Source organism: Narcine bancroftii, chromosome 1, assembly GCF_036971445.1.
Source record: "Narcine bancroftii isolate sNarBan1 chromosome 1, sNarBan1.hap1, whole genome shotgun sequence".
Lineage (NCBI taxonomy): Eukaryota > Metazoa > Chordata > Chondrichthyes > Torpediniformes > Narcinidae > Narcine > Narcine bancroftii.
The window spans coordinates 274,636,612-274,659,031 of record NC_091469.1 but is presented as its reverse complement, the minus strand read 5'-3'; the positions used below and the strand labels follow the sequence as shown (position 1 = coordinate 274,659,031).

The following is a 22,420-nucleotide window of genomic DNA, read 5'->3' as shown; positions in this document are numbered from 1 at the left end:
CTCATCTTCCTTCTGGGCATCCTCCAACTGAATGGCATTAACCAACTTTTGATTTCCGTTAAACGCCTCCCCTTCTTCCCCGTGGCCTTTCCACCAGCTCTCTCTCTCTCCCCTTTTCCCTCCATCTTCTTTCACAGAACCAAAATCAATTCTCACCTCTCCTCATCACATCCAATGAACACCGTTTGTTGGTCTGGACTGCTCCCCCTGTATTCTTTAATCTTTATTCTAATGCCTTTGCTTATACCTTGAAGAAGGAATCAGGCCTGAAATGTCAGAAATAATACATCTTCATCTCCTATGGATGCTGCGAAACTAGCTGAGTTCCTCCACCATTTCTCTGTGTTTTTATTTTTAATCTAATTACCACTCTCTTAAAAAATCATGCCGACTCATCTTCCATTCCTCAAACTTAAAATTTGGGACCTGAAATGCCAGGAGTCTCAGAGTCTACCCAACAGCTTCTAAACTGAATATTGTGCTCTTCAACAATGATATCACTGTCCTCAGCAAGACAAGAGGGGCATGGGAAAATCCAGAGAAGGAACAAGGTGATGTGTTCTGGAGGGGCAATCTGCAAGGAGAATGTTATCTTTGTGGGATTGGTTTTGTCATCAAGACTGGTGTTTCAACAAATCCCCTGGTCAGGTAAGTGAATGAGGCAAAACCGTCCAGCTCACTCCAAAGCCCAAATCAGCATATCACACTGCATAAATGCAGCAAATTAGGTGAAGGAACAAATTACTCCACCAGTGAGCAATCAGCCAAATCCCAACAACAGACTAAATGAACCTCCTTGGGGATGATAATGTCAGTCCCAAAGGACACAAACCTCCTAAAAGAAATGATTGGCAAGAAGGAGAAGAGAAAACCTACTCTAATAGAGTTCTTCTGACAAAATTTCTAAACACCATCTTATCATGAACATGAGGGAAGCAAGCACAAGGCATCATGGCAGCAGCTTTGATCCAAGCATTGGTCCTATTAGATCATTGTAGAAATAACAAACCATAACCTACTCACACCGTCATGGGTGGCAACAGCTGCTGGGCTGACCAACGTAATCTCCTTCAACTTGGACCTCAAACATTAATGGCAACAGAAATGTTGATCTTTCCATTAAAAGGCAAATATCTCCTCAAAGAATGTTCTACTTGGTCAGTTCCTCACTGGCAAAATGGTGATCATTAACCCACAAGAACTGTAGAGCATTTAATGCCTGAAGACCATGATATTGGAACCTGTGAAGAAACATTTGGCTTATTTACCAGAAAAAACAATGATTGAGGTTGATGGTAGTTTGTTGAGAATTAAAAATCCAGAGACCAATTAATCTCAATCATAAGACATTCTTCAGCTGAAAAAACTCACCATGTTTCAAAAGAGAAAAGAAGCAGTTGAAGGACGAGATCCAAAAGAAGACGTGACAAAGTTGCATACAGGATATCCAGTAATCAGTCACAACTACATGTGGGATTCCTCAAGCATTATCTGAACTATACATGGTTTAATATATTTTGTAGCCTCTCCAAATTAACTGAAAAATACAAGCTTAAGTATAATTGCCTGTATTATCAATATGTCATTGACATTATATATCATGAATGTCATTGAAATCAAGTCAAAACCTCGAAACACAGTAAATTTTCACTCTGGGCCTAAATAAACAGATTGCGCCATTTTCTTAAACCCTGGTCACTGGCGCTGTAACAACATTGCACCAACTGCTATTCTAACTGTGCCGCCCCAGGAATAAAACTAGAAATTCCTGAAAACATTCAACAGGTTCAGCAGCATCTGATGAAATAGAAACAATCGACATTTCAGGTCCAGGATTTCAGAACTGGGGAAGAGAGAAAACAAGTCAGTTTTAGAGAGATTGGTAAATCAAAGGGAATATCTCTGTTATGGTGAGACCATATCAGAGATATGTGACAAATTAATAGCAGTAAGAACATACTAAGCTTCTTTTTGTCTGTGTAATCTGTTGCTCGTGGTAAGACTGCACAACACGCCCAGCAGCTCAGACCATACAAAATAAATGTTCTACCACTTTAGTTATACATCGGTATTACTCGTGTAATCCACCTTTTGATTAACTCTAGTATGACATAGCATTATTTGAAAGATGAAGCTTGCCAAATTATATCATAATAAATATGTCCAGGTTGATGGTAGTTTGTTGAGAATTGAAAATCCAGCGACCAATTAATCTCAATGATAGGACATAAGATTTTTTTTTAATTGTGCATGTTTTTTTTAAATGTATTTTCTTCAGCTTGCAAACAGTGATGTTGCATATATCAACATCAAAGTAAAACAGAACTCAGTATGTATATGGGGTGAGTGAATTGGTCAAATTAATACTGTGATATTTAGATGAAGAATAATAAATCCTTTGACATGCATTTCCAGCAATTCAGATAAGCAGCAAAAACATTTATGCTTGGAAGGAACAAAAAGAAACATTTTTGAAAAATGTATATTTTATGTCAAGCTCATCATTGTTCAATTAGTGTCATCTATGTCTTCATATTGGACGTTACAGCTTGCAATTATGATCACTACATTGTAGACTAACAAATCAATAGAGCACCAAAGTGCCAAGCTACAAGAAGTATTTATTACATCTCAGAAGAGACATTAAACCATTGCCATTTCCGCTAACTCAGATGGATACAAGATCAAAGTAACGAATTTGAGCAGTTTCTGGACTAATATTTATCTGTGGCAGCATGCCACTAGGCAGGCGAACTGGCCCCGCTTGAATCCACGCGATGGGGCAGCTGGCCCAAATGGCGCCGTCGGGGGATTCCCCTTCTCAGCACAGGGCTCAGAAGACCGCACTGGGGGACAATGTGACACCCGAGTGACGTTGGCGCCCCCCAGCACGGTTCTCAGCCAGGTCCGGGCTGGGAGTACAAGTCCAGCCCAGCAGCCAGCAATAAACCAGTTTTTCTGCTCACTGAGCTCAACCCGTCTGGTTGTGTGTTCTTTCAGTAGCAGTGTAGCTGCCGCTACATATCCTTCAATCAACACACAGAAACAAGTTATTTGATTAGCCCATTGCCACTGAAGGCCTATTCATTTCACACATTTCAACAATGACTGTTCTACAAACATACAAGATTAACTGCAATGCACTTTAGGATGACCTGCAGTCATAAATGCCACTGATCTCAAAAACTTAAAAGATAAGAATAGGATATATTGCATTGAAGATTGCTGTCAAAATAAAAAAAAATCTAGAAATAAAATTGTGAGAACACAAAGTTCAAAGGATTCTTTTTCTACTTTTGAGACAGCATTAAAACGTACATTATACTGATTTTAAAGATGTCAGAATGATTACGACGCTGACTCATTTACTGTGCAACAGCGGAACTGCAATTTCCTAGGGTCAGCACCAACTAATGAATTGACAATTGCAAAATTGCATGGCTATAAACACTTAACACGTGGATGTAGCTTTGGGAACCCGCCTTTAAACAGACATGCACAATTACACAGGTGCACTTCTACAATTGTACTGAATGGTGCTGTCTGAACAATGATTGCAACGTTGCTAGGGAAAGGAACATACCCCTAAATTAACTGAACATTCAAAACTCAGCCAAAGAGGCTACTGGAACAGATAACCTGCTCTAGATATGAGCTGTATGCATAGGGACAATGGTAACTCTCCAGAGTTACAATCAGGCATTTCTGGCAGATGGTTACTTGGGACATATTTGCTAAGAATAAAAGCTCTAACAAATGAAGAAACCTATAATGCTCGTAATTCCTTGACCCAGTCTATCTTATTTTCCAGGCATAAACAAAAGTAGGCAAGTCATGCCTCTGGGTTATGGATAACTACAAACGCAGCAGAGAGCACAAAACTGAGGGTGTATATATTTGTTTTAAACATACAGAACGGTAACAGGCCCTTCTGGCCCACGACCCTGTGCTGCCCAATTACACCCAATTGACCTACTCCTCTGGAATATTTTTGAAGGAAACCGGAACACCTGGAGGAAACCCATGCAAATGCAGGGAGAGGAGTATAGGAACAGAGACGCCCTTCTGCAGTTATACAGGGCCCTGGTGAGACCCCACCTGGAGTATTGCATCCAGTTCTGGTCTCCAAACTTGAGGAAGGACATACTAGCTATAGAGGGTGTGCAGCGCAGATTTACAAGGTTAGTTCCAGGGATGGCAGGGTTGTCATATGCAGCAAGGCTAGAAAAACTGGACTTGTATCCATTGGAGTTTAGAAGGATGAGGGGGGACATGATTGAGGTATACAAAATCATCAGGGGGATAGACAAGGTCTTGTTCCCAATGATGGGGGAGACGAGGACTAGAGGGCATAGTTTAAGAATACAGGGTAGGCCCTTTAGGACGGAGATGAGAAAGCATTTTTTTTACCCAGAGAAGTGTGAATCTGTGGAATGCTCTGCCACAGAGGGTGGTAGAGGCGGATTCGCTGACTATGTTCAAAAGAGAGTTAGATAAGACTCTTGTGGGTAACGGAGTTAAGGGTTATGGGGATAAGGCTGGAAAGGGGTACTGATGGTAATGATCAGCCATGATCTAAAATGGCGGTGCTGGCCTAACGGGCCAAATGGCCTACTCCAGCTCCTATTGTCTATTGTGCAAACTCCTTATGTACAGCACCGGATGTAATGGCAACTGGAAATCTGAAATAACATTTTAAATATGCTGAAAGTGCTCAGCAGATCAGGCAACATCAGTGAGAGGTGAAGAATCAGACAGTCGGGATCTTACTGGGTGGGAGTGCCACATACCCTACTCTACTCACACTGCGAGGTAAAAAAAAATCATTCAACAGAAAATGATGCTGCTCAAGTTTTACAATAAGTGAATAGAAATACCATAAATGTAAGTGTTCCTAGACCATATGGCTTTGTTATGCATGGCAATTTTCTGTATCCTGTGAAAAATTGTTTGGAAAAGATACACCAATGAAATTTGAAGCATTTTGCTCAAAAACAAAAAGCAAGTAAATTTGGGATGGATCTGTGTTATAGGTTGTTTATTCTTTCTGACTTATCTCTTTCCAAAATCTACCCAAGCAAAACAAAGAAAACTTTAAGCAGGATTATGGCATTCATGACAGTGAAGCTGATCTATCATCTAATATGAACATGGTAGATCTTCACTCCCAATTAGACACTTAAAACGCCAAAGAGGTCAACATGTACACAGCATGTTCTATGACTCTATACTTATCATAATAATAGATAAAAACATCTAAAAAAATGTTATTGACTAAAATATGAAAAAAAAAGTGTTGAGCATGACTCAAAGACGCTTTTCTTTCCATTTTTAAAGCAGATTGATATGCTTGCTCTGTCATAATACTCTGTCTGCTAAATTAGTCAACAGCACGTTATTTACCAGAGTTGTGCTCATTATATTAGCTATCAACAGCCAAAAGAGTCCACAAAATCTATGCAAGATAAAAGCAGGACAGGCCTGTGGGAACTAATGTTTATTGATATTTGAATGTCATTAGGAGACTTAGACAAATACTTATCTTCAGCAGATTTTTACCTTTCTGTAGTAATTGTTGCAACAAACTGCTTCAAACATTAAAATGTTTATATTGCAAAGATTAAATTGCAGATACAGGATGTCCAACATCACTACAATTTTATTTATAGCCCATTTCAAATCCCAAATAGGTAATCTGAGGCAGTTATGGAATCAAGCCAGGATTTTCAAGCGTTAAAACAATTATTCCAGGCATCGCATATTTGACCTAATGGTGAGTTATTGGACTATATTCTATTATAAGGATGCCATAAAAGCAATGAGGGAAATGAAGGAGAGGTATCTTCATAGACAAAATCCCACATGGTAGGCAGGTCCAGAAGGTTAGACCACCAGGATCCAAGGTAAACTAACCATGCAGATACAAAATTGACATGGTGGAAGGAGTCCAAAGGCAGTAATGGAGGGTTGATTTTCAGATTACATCCCAATCCTTGTGGTGTGCCACAAGGATTGGTGCTGGGCCCACTGTTGTTCCTCATTTATATGAATGATTTGGATGAGATGTAATTTGGCATGGTTAGAGAGTTTGCAGGTGACATCAAAATTGAAGATATAGTGGACATTGACACAGGTTACCTAATATTACAATGAGATCAAGGAAAGTGGGCCAAGGAATGGCAGATGGAATCAACTTGGACAAGTGCAATGTGTTGCAGTTGGCAAATCAAACCAAGGCAGGACTTCCACAATAAATGAAGAATGTTGTACCCCTCAGTCTTGTGCTATTCACGTACATTTTTTCCTGATTGTGGCAACACATGTATATGGCTGGAGAAGAAGCACATGTCATGCTTGCATTTATTGGACAGGACATTGCGAACAAGAGTAGGGATGTTAACTAATCTGTACAAGTTGTTGATAAGACCAGGCTTCAAGTATTGTGCACAAATTTGGTCACCGAGCTATGGGAAGAAAGTAATTAAGATGGAAAATATACAACAAAGATTCACAAGATTGTTACCAGGACTAGAAGACTAAAATTATAAGGAAATGCAAAATTGAGTTGGCTTGGGCTTTTTTCCCCCCGGGAGGATAGGAAGCTGAGAAGAGACCTCACAGAGGGAAATTAAATCATGAAGTAAGGAAATTGTTCACAACATTTTTCCCAGGATAGGGGAGACCAAAACTGAAGGGCATAGATTTGAGGCAAGAAAGATTACATGGAAGACAGAAGAGACTGCAGATGCTGGTATCTGAAGCAACATACAATAAAATGGAGGAACTCAGCATGACGAGAAGTATCAGTGGGATAAAAAGAATAGTCAATATTTAGAGCTACAAATCTTTCATATGGCTAATATTGCATGCATTAACAACATTTTGTCAAGGATTAAATTTTAAGCAGAACAAATCTTCCTTCCTTTCTTACTTCTATTCCTGCACCCTCCATCAGTGTGACAAGTATCACTTGTCCCTTCCCTTCAACTCAATGTTAAAAAAAGGGACAACAGTAAAAACCCCTGTTATCTGGAATTCAAGCAAATGGCAGCCTCAAGCAACCAGAAAAAAAATCTCAAAATAAATAGGTAAAAAAATACAGAAGTTTAAAATTGGCATGTCTCGCTGCAAGTTTGCCAATTACACAATAGGCAATCTCAAGCACCGGGAAAATTTACTTAGCTAGCATCTACCAATCTCCATAGGTGCCAGATAACACTGGTTTTACTGTACATGTTTAGCAGGAAACAAATACATAGTTTGTTACATTGTGAACAATTATAAAATTGGATTAAGTGTCAAGTACTTGCAGCAGGCATGTTTTAGTGACCTATACTTGAACTTCTCCATCTGAAAAACACTTCTTGTGAATAAATACAAGCTCAGCCAACAACTATTGAGAAATAAGAACTCTCTGACAGCAACGATGACAAATTATAAAACAGTTGATCAATTGTGGAAAAAGTTCTCTGAATGAGTTCAACAAATGTAACAGAGTTCTATGGATTTTTCCCATTCTCTTGCTATCTTTTTTAAAACTCAGATTGATGTGTTAATGTCTTTTTCCTGTATCATCATGTGGCATAGTCCCCTTTCAATCACTCTACCCCAAAACAATTACCATTAAATTTTCATTTTAAGCAGCGACTATACATGTGGTGGGTTATTTACAAGCTCTGAATCAATGTGGGAGAAGAACAGTACATAAAGCAATGCCAGAGAAAAATTATTTCATCTTAATGCATCTAGTGCACTGGGAAAACAGATATTGTCATTGTACATGCTTTCTGAAATCTATTTATCTTTTAAAAAATCAATGAAAAATACAATTATATGTATGCTATTATCGTTTGAATAATACATTGATTGGATCTGCTATCAGATAACCAATTTTTGTGGATAACTAAATTCACTTTTCTGATTAAGAGAATTCAAAGCAATCTCTGATCCTAAAATTCAAAAGATACGACAAACCTTCAATGCAGTTTTTAATTGCAGTTGGATAACTAAAATAATTTTCCATAAATAATCAACTCAAAGCTGAGCACTGAAATTAATATTTCTGTGGTTTAATATTTTTCATCACATTTACTAACATCATTTTGGCTCATTTCACAGTGTCAAAGCTAATATGCATTTTAAGCATTTCATTCTTAACCTTTCTGCCCTCTATCTGGTATTTCTTTATTCCAATCACACATCTTAGATCATAGAAACATACAGAATAGAAACAGGTCCTTATGGCCCAGTTCCATCATGTTAACTATAATGCCCATCTATGCTGACCCCATTTAACCTCAGTCTCTCGTCCATCTACTCCTTTGCGATCCACGCACTGTTCTAAATTACTTTTAACCCTTTAAACTCTGGTCATTTTTAACCTTTCATAATATATACTCTGTACTGGGTCCATGTGTACGAACCAGCTGGTGGTTGGGTTCAAAACCATTCCCAGAAAACTGAGATAATGGAGCATATGCGCTTGTTGGTCATCCCTGAAAACTGCCAAAGGGTTAAACATAATAGCTAGCTAGCTCCTCTGCTAACTTGTTCCCTCATACATATAGATCTCCTTTAAATTTCTCCCTTCTCATCTGTGCACTTGAACTCTAGACTTGTCCTTCGACAAAAGAAGATTCTGACCATCTCTCCTGCCTACGCCCCTCAAATTTTGTAAAACTTTGCAAGGACACCCCACAGTTCTAGTGAGAACAAAACCCTGCCTATCCAGTTTCTCCTTGTAACTAGAACTCTCCATTTCAAGTAATATCCTGGTGAATAGTTTATTTTGCTTTTTATATAGTGATTGGTGTCACCAGAGCATCTGATATAAATTCTGGAAATGTTCTTTGGAAAAGTTACAAACCAGCAGCACTAACAAGCTGAAAACAAAGGAAACCTGTGATAATATTCTTAAAGTACATTGTTAATTGAGAATACCTCACAAAATAGTCATTACTTTTTTTTAAAAAGTCAAGGGAAAAGTGTGAACTGGAGGTCGTGTTCATTTCAGAAATATGCACTCCTTACTTGCACTGATTAATGTTTGACATTCTATGGGTATTCGTTAAATGTGTATCACACTGCTATTTCTGCATCCTGAGTGGAGTATATTGTATGGCATTCCAAAGCTAAAATAAAACTCTAAAAATAGTATGTCTCCAAATGTAGATATGCAAGTTAGTCACTCAGTAATATCCTTCATTCCATAGGCAATATTTACATATGCTACACACAAAAGTGCTGGAGAAACTCGCAGCGACTAAAGGAAGCAAAGGGATATAACCAAAATTTAATGGCCTAAGCCCTTCATCAAAATTTGATCCAATTTAAAATCACGTTATGTGGATTTCTGCATGCTCGTGGATAGGAATCAGGATGAAGTGATGAAAAGCAGATGAACCTTAAGTTTAGATACATTTTAAAATAAGACATGGCTTATCTGCAATCCTATGTAGGTAAACAAGCAATTGGGAATGAATGAATGCATTGAAAGATGAAACACAAATGAATGGAATCTGGTCAAGGCAGCCTCGACTTCAGATTTAGAGAAGGTACAGTGATGAGCCAGCCAGGACTGTACTGATATAGTCAAGTTCATCAAGGCAAAATGAGATACAATATAAATGACTCTCAGCAATAAATAGATCTAGGCAGCAGTGAAATACATAATTATTATGACAGTGGAAAATTTTGTTTTAAATGATCACATGGACTTGTGGTCCAAATAACATCCATTTCAAATATGAAACTACGATTGCGATTGATTATTTGCAAAAAGATACCTTTGGTAGGATGAAACTAATGATCATGTAAAGGAATTTACAGTGAGGAAAGGTGATGGTTTCAATCTTCCCAATATTTAGTTGAAATAAATTTCTTATGTAGTACTGGAAATCAGAATGTGGAGGGACAATCACCAAATTAAGTACTCTGTTCTTGCATGCAATAAGATCAAAACAACACTTAGTCATGGACTAATAAATGGCATGTTACCTTTACACCACTAACTACAAGGCAATCACTATCTCCAAGAATCTCTAACCACTTATACTTGAGACTCCATGGCCAGTCCTCAATCATTAACATGCCAGGGATCAACACCAATCAGAAATTAAACTGAACCTTTCACAAAGAGTGCAGATACAAGGTAGGATCGTGGCTGGGTATCCTGCAGCATACGCATTCCTCCTGTCACCCCAAAAGCTACCTACCGTCTAAGAGGAACAAAGGTACAAATCAAGAATTCACCTGCAAGCAGGTTGACAGCATCAGTTCAAAACAGTTAGCTTGGTTAACACCTGTCCACCACACTAAACAATAATTTCTTCCTCCACCAGTGTACTGTGGCTACAGTGAGTGACATCCACAAAATGGACTGCAAGTATGTAAGAAAAAAAACAAAAATGCTGGAAGAACTCAGCAGGTCTCGCAGCATCAATAGGAGGTAAGACAATATAACCAATGTTTCGGGTCTGAACCCTTCTTCAAGATGTAAGTAAAAGGCAGGGAGGTGCCCTAATTAAAAGGCTAGGGAGAAGGGAAGATTGGGCAGGGGGAGGAGTACAGATCAACAGACAAAAAGCATTAATTGGACATGGATGGAACACAGAAAAGAGGAACTGTGAGAATTAGCTAGGGGAAGGGGATGTTTTTAGCTCAAAGGAAGCAGAGCAAGGAAAATATGGGGCTAACAGAAACTAGAGGTCAAGATCAATGCCATCCAGTTGGAGGGTGTCCAAGGTGTTGCTCCTCCAATTTATAGGTGGTCTCAGTCTGGCAGTGCATAAGACCATGGACAGACATGTCAGCAAAAGAATGGGGTGGGAAATTGAAAAGGGTTGCCAGTGGGAGATCCCTGCTACTGCGGCAGACAGAGATGAGATGATCAATGAAGAAATCACCTAGTCTCTCTGATGTAGAGAAGATTACAGCGGGAGCAGTGAATGCAAAAGATGACCTCTGCAGATTCACAAAGTGAAATGTTGCTTCATTTGGAAGAACTGTTTGGGGCCACAAATTATAGTCAGGGAGGTGTGCATGCAAGTGGATCACTTCCTTGCGTCATGGGATAGGTAGGTGCCAAGGGGGTGATTGGTGGGAAGGGAGGTGTGGATGAGGAAGTCACAGAAGGAACTATACCTGCATAAGGTGGAGAGGTGAGGAAAAGGGTAGATGTATCTGGTGGTGAGATCATGTAGGTGGCAGAAATGGTGGAGGATGATATGTTGGAGGCAGAGGCTGGTGTGGTTGTAGGTGAGGAGAAAGGAATCGTGTTCTTGTTGTGCATGGAGCAGAGGGGGCCAGGATGGATGTGTGGGTAATGGAGCATATGTGGGTATTGATGGTGTTAGTGGGGAAGCCAAGTGGCTCATATTACATCTGGGCACCCTCCAACCAGATAGCAAACCACCCCCCCCCCCCCCATTTTAATTACACTGCAGCAACTGGAATATAAAATTCTACCTTCTAAGATGTCAAGTCATATCATTGCCATTCCTTTTAATATATTTTTCAGTTTTTGTTTGTTACTGTAGCCGGATTGAAAAATGCTTGTTTAGTTTCCACTCTTAAAATAGAAATAGTGTACAAGGAATGTTGCAGGTTTTGAGGATGGTTTGATGCTTCCACTAGACTTCTAACAAGTTGATCCATTTTGCTGTTAAATTACACAGACAGGATTCTCCTAAAGACTGATCTGCATGTTGTGCCAAATTAGCTGACGTCAGCACAATTTATAGAAACATTACAGTTGGCTTATCAGGTAACACCGTGCATGGATATTTGTCAAGGACAGGGTATGGCATACATGTTATCCTTACATCTCTACTTTAACCCCATATTTGGAAGTTATTTCTTTGTCATCTTGGTATTAGTATTAAACCAAAATGGATCCTTGCTAACTTCTCCTCCTCCTCCTTTCATGGTTGTGTACTTACACGAGTCAAGAGAAGAGCTGGTCACCACTGAAGACCTATCCAGGGTGAATATACATGCGTGGGCCAGAATGAGGGAATGCATACATAATGATGGATCATGCGCAGGGTTACAGGAGGAGAATATTAGGAGTGTCACAGTCTCTTCCATGGCAGTGAATGTAAAGGGGATGGGGACTTGGCTGAATAATATTTTGAGAAGATGATGTAACTGGAGAGATGAATAAAGAAAGTCAATGCCATTTTTGTGTTGAACAAGTGAGTGTGTTCTTTTAATTGTGTACTGTATATGATACAACTCTACACTCCAAGGTTCTTCTTTTTATTCCACTGTGACAAAATAGCACAAGACCCAGGAGCAGAAATAGGCAATTCAGCCCATCAATTCTGCCTTGCCATTTAATCTTGAGCTGATCCATTTTCTCCACTCAGCCTTGTTGCCCAGCCTTCTCCCCATAACTTATCAAACTCTGCCTTAAATATCTTGGCCTCCACAACCGCCTGTGGCAACAAATACCACAGATTTACAACTTTCCAACTAAAGAAATCCTCTGCATATCTGTTCCAAGTGGACGCCTTTCAATGATGGGGTATGTTTCATCCCAATAATATTTTTGTCATTGCAAGGTGGCTTCCTGAGAATTGTGGAGTATCAAAGCAAAATGAAACTGTATCCTGGATGTGCATACACCTAAAACATTATGGTATGCATGGAAAAGATCCGGAAGGGAAAGAGAACATAGACAGGTAGAGATTGCAGTTTCAAATTACTACTCCAAGAACAAGAAAATTTGGGAACGAGATTCATCTTGGGATATTTTCATTTGTTTAAATCATTAATTTCTTTCATACTTTCAAATGCAATAGTCATCAAAAGAATCAAAGTGATACTCTTGCAGTTCATGATTTTATGACATCAACTGTCCACCTCAACTATAAAATATTTAAGTACAATTTGAGAAGCAACTTAATTTTTAATTTCAACTTGGAGTTACTGCACCAGTGACTCAAATTTGTTCTCTTGCTAGATTCAATTTAATTAACAAAAGGGACAACAGACTAAAAAAGTATAAAGCTTACCTTAGGGAGTGTAACTGGCACCTGGCACAAATCTCCCTTTCCCCTTCAAGACCATCTTGATAAATGAACATTCTACAATAAGGCATTAAACCAATGGGAAGCCCAAACAGAACACTTCACTGCCTCTCTAGTCAATGAATCATAAATTTAATTATCAAAATTAAACACGATTGTGAAAACATTTACTCCTCTACTTTTGCAAGTCTATATCAGCATACCCATCTGAAAAACAATAATGCAAAAATCATGTACATGCTGTTGTTCCTGAAGATCATATCCTTAATGAAAGCCTTGTAGAACAGAGACAAATTCCTTCAGCTTCCAATGAAAGAAACTGAACACTTAAGTTTCCAAATTTCTTTTGGAAATACACCCAAGTGATGAACAGTTGGACCAATATTATTTCTCCCTCAAACAAATATTGTTTTCAATGGGTATAAAGAATTTAATAAAGACAAATTAAAAAAACAACTCACCAAGAGTTAAACTGAAAATATTATATTGCTGTTGAATGTTGTTTGTGATACACATCAACAACTGAAGTGCATTGGACTGCACTATTAGAATTAATTTAAGTTCTAAGCTATGCAGTAAATGCAAAAAAATTTAGAACACTGATTGAAAGAAAATCTGGAATACAAAATAATAGCCATATTTTGAGACATTTGAATGAAACAAAGAAAACAAAAGTTTTTAAAACTAATGAAACTGTCATAAACATTCTCATAAGATGCCCAAGAATCATGCAATCATTTTTATTATTCTCAGCTATTCTTATTAGAACCTGACTGCAGTACAGCAAAAGCTTGGAGACATGTCTTGTGTTTATAGAAGGCTTACACCTTCTTAAAAATTCTTCCATGAACATTAACCTCTTAGATTTTCCCAACACAGGCAGTGCAATTTTCTAACATCTGGGTCTGCATGACAGAATAAAATCTTACACATAGTTCAAGGCAAATTTAAACTGTAAATTTTAAATGTTTTTTCCCCCACATATTCCTATGTTTTCATGCATAAAGCGGGCAGAAAATAAACTGTATAAAAATATTTTTATATAACACGCTCACACGCATATACCTCACAGGTGTAGTATACTAAATACCGACTGAAAATCAATTTGCATTTAAATGGGGCATAAGACAAAGCTTATACAGTTAATCTCCCACAATTAACACCCAATCAACTTCCCGCACAAGATATCCTGCTGCAACACAAAGTTTGGAGAGGAATCAATTAAATAAGGCACTTTCAGGTGGCCAATTGCCCCTGCCCCGTATGTAAACCCCCATGTTTAGGCAATATGCGGCTGTTTTGAGGCTACCTGAATGTGCAGGAGGCGCATTTGAGGTGTGCGACGTAACCCTCCTCCAAGAGGGATAATCAGCTCAGCGGCTCCCCCAGCCACCTAAATGCAGCTGGCTGAAAGCGGATGTTAAAGGGTTAGGCTGCTGATGTGGCAGTGACGTTGTCAGCCTGAGACGCCTGGCGCGAATCTTGAAGCACATTGTGCAGGCAGGTTAGTGCAGATTCAGTCGTTTTGTTTAGCAGTGAAGGGAAACAGTGCATTTAAACAATGGCTCCAAGAAAGGCTTGTAACTGCTTCTAGACCATCTGACTCAGGAATCCCAGGATAAGGAGTTCACTGAGACAGTTAGGGATGGTCCCACTTTTGAGCGGCTGTCTGGAGTGCTCACAGCACAAGGACTCAAGCGCAGTAAACATCAGGTGGTCACGAAGCTGAAGAGCACGAGGAAGAAATTCCGCGCATTCCTGGACCACAAAAGGATGAGTGGCAATTGGGCGCAAGGAGTGGCAGTACTTCGACCAGTGCCACACTCTCTGGGGGGCCAGCTGCTCAGCTACTCCCTTGAACGTAACCAGCGCACTGGAGACCCCTGAATCCCCAGAGCTCATCCCTGAGGAAACTTAGGGTTCACACAGTGGCAATGGAGGAGACATGCCGGTCCAGGAGGAGGAGGCCACTGCCGAGGACCCAGCAGCCACAGATTTGGATGCCCCCGAGAGAGAAAGCGCAGAGGTCACTGTCCCTGGAAGTGGCGAGATGGCATTCTCAACAGAGAACACATGTACAATAGCTTTCAGGTTGTGTTTATGGAGAAGCACTTAAGTCCAATGCTGATCCACTTTTCCTGTTTCCACCCACAGCCTCTGATACCAGACAGAAGTGGCAGCGACTGACGAAGGGGCAGGTTCTTGCGAAGGAGCTGCAGGCGATGATGTTGGCACTTGACAGGGACGACAGTGAGAGAGACGGCCAGCGTGCAGAGGAGGCGCTGGATCACGAGAGAGTAATGCTTGCCGACCAGAGGGAAGACGAGGAAGCAACGCGCCACTCCGAAGAGAAGCATGCCCAGTCGATGTCTGAGTTTGCAGCTTCCCTCCAGGGACTGAGTGCTGCAATGGACAGGCAGTCAGTCATCTTCAACAGATTGGTCACGCGATTGGAGGCCTCCCCATCCCCATTCCCACCATCATATGGTCAGCCTCATCCCATGTACATGGCTCCCCCATCCAGCATGCCATTTCATTCAAAACCAGTGCATCACAGTAGTAGACACTTTGGCATGACTGAGATGCTGGGGTCCGGGACCGGGTCCTCATCCCCCCACCGCACCCAACTCGTTCCTCTCAATGCTGGAATGAGGTTTGTGTCGGACTAAATGCTGCTAACTCACTGTTCACTTTTGTTGTTCATGAAGCCCCTCATAAGTGTAATGTTATGTCCGACTCTTTAAGGATGGAAACATTCAGCAGTGAGATGCCATGGTGCCGGGTGGTGGTGTTTGTTGTGTTTGTTGTTTTAGTCTTTGATCTGCTGTGTTCAAGTGTGGAGTGAATTTGCACTGTTATTTGTCCATTCCATCGTTTCCTTCAAGTTTAAGAAGGATGTGAAATGTTAACGTTGCGATATCTACCTCAGATATTTATGAGGCATTGTGATTTCTCAAAGAACGTCTTTTATAAAATTTTATTAAATTTTTGACAAGCACACAAGATAAGCTTCATTTATATGCACCCATTCATTCACAAGAGCATATAACATGCCAGGCAGCAGGCTCAGGCTCATGTCACCACATTGGGGGGGGGAGGGTGGAGGGGGGCACAAGTTGTGGAAAATGGGGAGCTAGGTATCAGGGACATACCCTTACAGGATGGACACGATGGCAAAATGGATGGCCTGGCACTATTGGGTGCAGGGCCATCTGCTTCAACCAATGTTCACTCTGAAGGGAAGTCTTCCTTGTTAATCTCACATATATTGTGCAGTACACAGCAGACAAACACAACATCTGGAACTAAGGCAGTAGAGATATCTAAATGCTTGGACAGGCACCGCCAGTGGCCCTTTAGAAGGCCAAATGCATGTTCCACCACTATCCTTGCTGAATTAAGGGCCTTGTTAAATCTTCGCTGATCCTGATCTAGTACTCGGTGCTGTGTGAACCCCTTCATCAGCCTGCTTCGTAGAGGGTATACCGCAGCACCCACAAGATGCGCTAGAACCTTCACTCCCTCAACATCCTTGGACACCTGCAGGCACAACGATGCAGAAATGTAGTTAATTCATGCACCTGAACGCTGACACAGCAAGCATGTATAACATATTGAAACGCGGAGCTTTGAAGGGTGAACACTCACGTCATATGGGAAGAGGTATCCACCCTAGTCCTCTGCTTTTCTATACAGAGGAGAGTTGGGAAGCACTCTGGCATCATTCGTGCGGCCCAATCACCCCACAAACACATCTGAGAAGCTGTAACCTGAATGGAGATTACAGTGGAAATCACACAGTGAAGTTATAGACATTGGAACCGTGATGTGATGTACATCAATAGAGGCTTAACTCACCAGAATCTGTGGTCAACCACCGCTTGCAGAACCACCGAATGCCACCCTTTGCGATTGTAGAAGGCTGCAGCATCCATGCTGGGTGTGATAATGGGAATGTGTGACCCATTAATGGCACCAGCACACATTGGGTATCCCCTTTGGGCGAAGCCATCAATGGTCTCCTGGAGACGTGTTCCACTTGGTAAGGAGATGAAATGTTTACCGAGGAACTTCCTCAAGGCGGCAGTCACCTGCTGCACCACCATGCATATGGTGCTGACGCCTATTCCAAAGATGGTACTGATGGATAGATACTCACAAGGGGTGGCAAACCACCACAAGGCTACAGCTAATCGAAGTCCGGGATCCAATGGTCGCTGCAAGTCCGGTCTATGCGCCTTCAGGTGAAGTTCTATGAGTTCCAGCACGAAGTGAAAGGTGCCACACGACATACGAAAGTGTCTGCTCCACTCACCATTATCAAATTTGGTGAGGACATTACTCCAGAACTCAAGACCCTGCGGTCGGTTCAACCTCCAGAGAGACCGATGTGTCAACATAGCTAATTGACTGACCAGCAGCATTCGCCCTCGTCTACGGCGCTTACACTCCACGCGCCTTTTGACCGCTAACTGCTGTCTTCTTGCCCTCACCCTTTGCAGGAACTTTCTCCTGATTGCATCCACGCGATTTTCAGATCACAAGGACGATTGAAGAGCTTCAACAGCACAAATAACCTTACCAAGGATCTGCCGTATCTGATTCTGAACACTCAGAAATGCTGAAATCATCATCATTGTCTCCTTCCTGCACAGGGTCGGCCATCGTCCTGTGTTCCTTCTTGTCGTGCTCAAAATGACATCACTTGTGGGCGGGATCACAGCTGACATTGGGCAGGAGCCAGAGTGGGCTCAGAGCCACATCCTGTGCAGCTGTGGCTTTCAGGTGGCCAGCGTTGCACTTCAAATGCTGCCACCTGAAAGGGAATTTAAAGGGCTGCTCCTGCTTCTTCAGGCGCATTCTTAGCGTAGAATGCACCTGGAAAAGCTTATGGATTGAAAACCGACTTCGGAGTTGAGCAGGATTTTAATTATAATGTTGTCTCAAACCAGAGGCACTTAATAGGTTTATCTCTTCCCTCAGGGACAGGTCTGGGCAATTAACATTGATAAGGTGCAGTCCCCTAGCAAGAATGTCCTGTTTATAGGAATACCATGGCATTCAGTACAAAGAAATATTCCCAAAATTAAAATTTCCCACACCTGCTATAAATTGTGTGATTCTTTGTGACTATTAGATTCTCATTCTTGCTATAATATTCCCATGCTTGCTATAAATTGCCAGCATGTCTTTCCCTTGGCTGCTATAAATTGTGTGTGTTCTTTCAATGCCACTATTATATTCCCATGCTCACTATAAATTGCCGCTGCATCTTTCCCTCGACTGCTATAAATTGTGTGTGCTTTTTCAATGCATTATATTCCCACGCCCACTATTCTTCAACAAGTAAAAATATTCTCATATAGTGTGCACATGCATATAACGTGGGGGGGTGCCTGGTTTGTAAAATACACACATGTTATATGCGTAAAAATATGGTCGTTTCTGGAGATAAAAATATGGACTACTATTTTGTTCTGGTTCAAAATCAAACTAAACTAAAAAAAATTGATTGGTTCACAGAATGTCTTCCTGAACCATACCCAACATCAAAATTGAGTTTTTTTTCATGAAAGGTTGAAATGACATGAAAATCATAGAAAAATATTATCACTTAATACGGTGACAAATTATATTGTGTTTGTATTGTACATAGGTATATTTTTGGGAGATAAAATGGGGCAGGTTTTTTAGTGCAGGTCACATACAAACATTTTAAAACAGATCTTATTTAAAATACTGGAGCTCTGCTCATGCTAGACAGTCCGGTGCCAAAGAGCCTTTTCAAAAGCTTTGAAGAGTGCCCAAAAGACTTTACTAATGGATTGTTGTTTTCAAAAAGGCAACAGAAGAACGAACTCGAAGGAGCCGCAAGAGCTGTCTAAGAGGGTCATATGGTTTTGCAAGCAGAGAGAGTAAAACAGGCTTTCTATCAGAAAGAGAGAGAGATCAGTTCTGCAGTCTTACAGTCAGCAGCCACAGCTGGGACTGGAACAAGAAAAGCTGGCAAGCTTGTGGAAAAACCCCATTTGGAAGACGTGCGTAAAGTGCTTAGTTCAGTCTGGTCAAAGCCCTTGTGGTCCATCCAAGAGGAGAGGACTGGCTGCCTCATGTTTTCCTTGAAATTAGAGAAACAAAAAGGAACTCTGTGGAGACGTGAAAGAGGTTAGCAGCTGGAAAACCCTGATAGGGCAAGTTTCTTTGGCAAGACACTAACATGGCTAATTATAAGGAATAATTTTGTGTTCAGGAACAAAAAAATCTCTCTGAAAATCGATAAGAATGTTCCTGTGTGGTAACCATTTCCCTTTCAAGCACCAAAGTCTGGTGAACTTCATAAATGTTAAATTCTGTGCACAGTAATAAGAATTGCCTGCAACCAGCAAACTTGGAGGAATGAGAAGTGAGATTGGATATGAATCAAAGAACTTTTCTGTGCTTACACACACATTACATATATGTGTGCTAAGAATTAGAAGGGGTTAAGTTAGGTTAGTTAAGTTAATAGTGATATGTTAAAGTGTGATCCTGCTTTCATGTTTAAAGATAATTAAAAGCAACTTTTGTTTAAGTAACCATTTGTCTTGGTGAATATCTATTGCTGCTAGGTTTTGGGGTTCTCTAGGCTCATAACAATACACACACCTTTTCAGGAAAATGCAATGGTGTTGGGCCAACAAGACTGAAGCCTCCAGCAATGTTTCAACACTCATGCTAGCAAAGACAAACTAATTCTCGTACATGGAAAACTCCAGAAATGTAACTATCCCGGAAATACATTTGTAACCTTACAGTTCAATTTTATTTCTGTGATTGGTGGCTTGCTTACCTGTATTGATCAGTGTGGACTTGGGAGGGCCAAAAAAATTGTTACCATGCTCTATAATAATTTAAGATTTAGGTTGAAAACTATATTTAATGTAGACTATAATCTACTTCAACAGACTCATCCTCCAATGTTTGTAGTTGCAGTTTCCAAGGATGAAATTAATGACTAGCTGTTTTTGATTATATGTTTACTCACAAACTGTCGTCACAGCAGGGCAATTCAAATTTCTCAATGTACTCCCATGTCCACAACGTTACTTATTTAATGAGCTTGTTCAGCCATTGATGTACCTCACTTTAAAACATGGTGAAAGTAAGTTTTACAAGTCATACCCACTTGAAAGCAGATAGAATACAAAACTGAACAATGCTTAAACCTAATAGTTTCTCTCTCTACCTCTCTCTCCCTTCTCCACACCTCTCCTATACTCTGTCGCCCCAGCGTTTGGCTCCACCCCCCCCCCCCCTCCAGCTTTTTCCCCTCTATTTACATATTTTCACCTAATCTGTCTTGGTTTTGATAAAGGCTTCAAAGTTTCTGCCCATAGATTCTGTCTGATATGCTAAATTCCTCCAGCATTTGCTCAAGATTCCTGCATCTGCAGCTTTTGTGTTTCTCCAGTGCTTTAAATAGATGTTCACATACAAACTTTTTTGTGTTTTATTTTTAATATCATAAAATTATACTGTTCTTGAAATATGTTGATAAACATCTTGGATTTTTTTTAAAATAAATAAATACAAGAGCAATATCAATCCAGTAGAGTGCTGTTTGACAGTAATTGACAAAATGTCTTTACCACATCTCAATCTTACATATACTAATGACAAATTCGCAGATGAAACCATTTCCCACCAAACAGAAATAGTATTTTCAGTCTACATCTGCTATTGTGCTTATGTGGAAAACATACTGCTTTATTTGTGGTTAACAGAAATACCGTCAGAAGCAGAGACCAAATTTATCACATTAACTTCCTATAGATTGGATGGATTATTTTTTTTTACAATAAATCTTTAAAAGAGATTTCTAAATAAGTTCAATAATTTTTGACATATTACCTTTCTACCTTTTGCGAGAAAGTTGATCCTTCATAATGATCAATTACAAAGGTCTGAATGGTGATTTAGTAAATAATAACAAAGATTCTATTCTTTATTTAAAAAGGCAGATTGGTTAAATTTGTATCTTACCAGATACAATTTTCCTGATCCCATAATTATTAATTTTCTCTATTTAAGCACCCATCCCCAAAAGTCTGCAACCTCTCTCTTGGGTTCACAGGCTTCCATCCTCTGGATCAGTAGTTTTCAAACTTTTTTCTTTCCACTCACATACCACTTTAAGTAATCGCCTGTGCTCGGTGATTAGTAAGGGATTACTTAAAGTCGTATGTGAGTGGAAAGAAAAAGTTTGAAAACCATTGGTCTAGATTCTTGCTTGAGTGACTATTCTGCACATCTGCCTTCATATTGAAGACTGGCAGAATGCTATAATTTTTTTTTTATTTAAATTTTAAATTTAGACATACAGCACAGTTACAGGCCATTTCGGCCCACGAATCAGTGTCGCCAAATTTACACCCAGTTAACCTACATCCCCAGTACGTTTTGAACGTTGGGAGGAAACCGAAGCGCCCACAGAAAACCCACACAAGCACTCGGAGAATGTACAAACTTCTTACAGACAGCGCTGGATTTGAACCCCAGTACCAATCGCTGGTGCTGTAAAGGCTTTACACTAACCACTAGGCCAATCGTGTCACCCATGTTGTCTATATACAACATGGCAGAGGACTCATGGCAGAGTGAACAAAGGAAATTTTGAATTAAATTATAATTGAATTGTGGTTCCATTTACTGTATTTAAATGTTATTCCAAATTTCTATAAAAGAAAGAAAACTAAATGACCATATCTTAGAGTTATATTCCTGGAATGCAACTTTTTTTTTGACTATTTCTCTATGTCTCTTACTCGTGATCAACTGCATTTCTATCAAGTCACTCTGCCACATTGTGATCCACAAATGGTTCCCTTTAACCAGAGAGTAAAACTCTAAACACAAACAGATTTCTGACATTCATACGATGAGACAGGAACGTAAAAGACCTCTGCTTTGCCATACACCCTACTGGCTGAGGCAAAAAATCAAACTCAATCTTTCCAGTTTGAAAACAACACCCATGCCCAAAAGTCTGTAATTTCTCTCCTCTCTTGGGTCCACAGGCTTTCATCCTCGAGGTTCTTGCTTGAGTGACTATGAACTTGCTGTGAAGTTGTTCTGATCTACCGACCATCAAAGCTCAAAAGGTGTCTCACTATTTCATTTATCTGATATGTAAACTGCTTCAACTTACTGTGGATGAAAATCTTAACATGGATTTAAGAAAAAAAAGTAAACAAAGAGAGGGAGGAGTTTAATGGAAACTAGAGAAGTCTATGTTAATGCTATTAGGTACGAGAATCCCCAGACAGAAGAGTGGGTGTTTTTTCTCCAATTTTCATGTAGGCTTGGTTTGGCAGTGCACGAGGTCATGGATAAGCATGTCTGTGTGGGAA

The 22,420-nt window shown here is 40.1% G+C and overlaps 1 protein-coding gene and 1 long non-coding RNA gene across 4 annotated transcripts in view; both read right to left on the bottom strand.

The window, feature by feature from the left end:
* Positions 1 to 22,420, bottom strand: part of LOC138743999 (MOB kinase activator 2-like) — a 138,382-nt gene that overhangs the window by 106,335 nt on the left and 9,627 nt on the right. The gene's annotated exons all lie outside the window — the stretch shown is intronic.
* Positions 15,997 to 20,259, bottom strand: LOC138751535 (uncharacterized). The gene is made up of 2 exons (XR_011350033.1): positions 16,680 to 20,259; positions 15,997 to 16,571 (listed from the first exon to the last, which is right to left on the bottom strand). It is a non-coding gene; the product is annotated as an uncharacterized lncRNA (long non-coding RNA).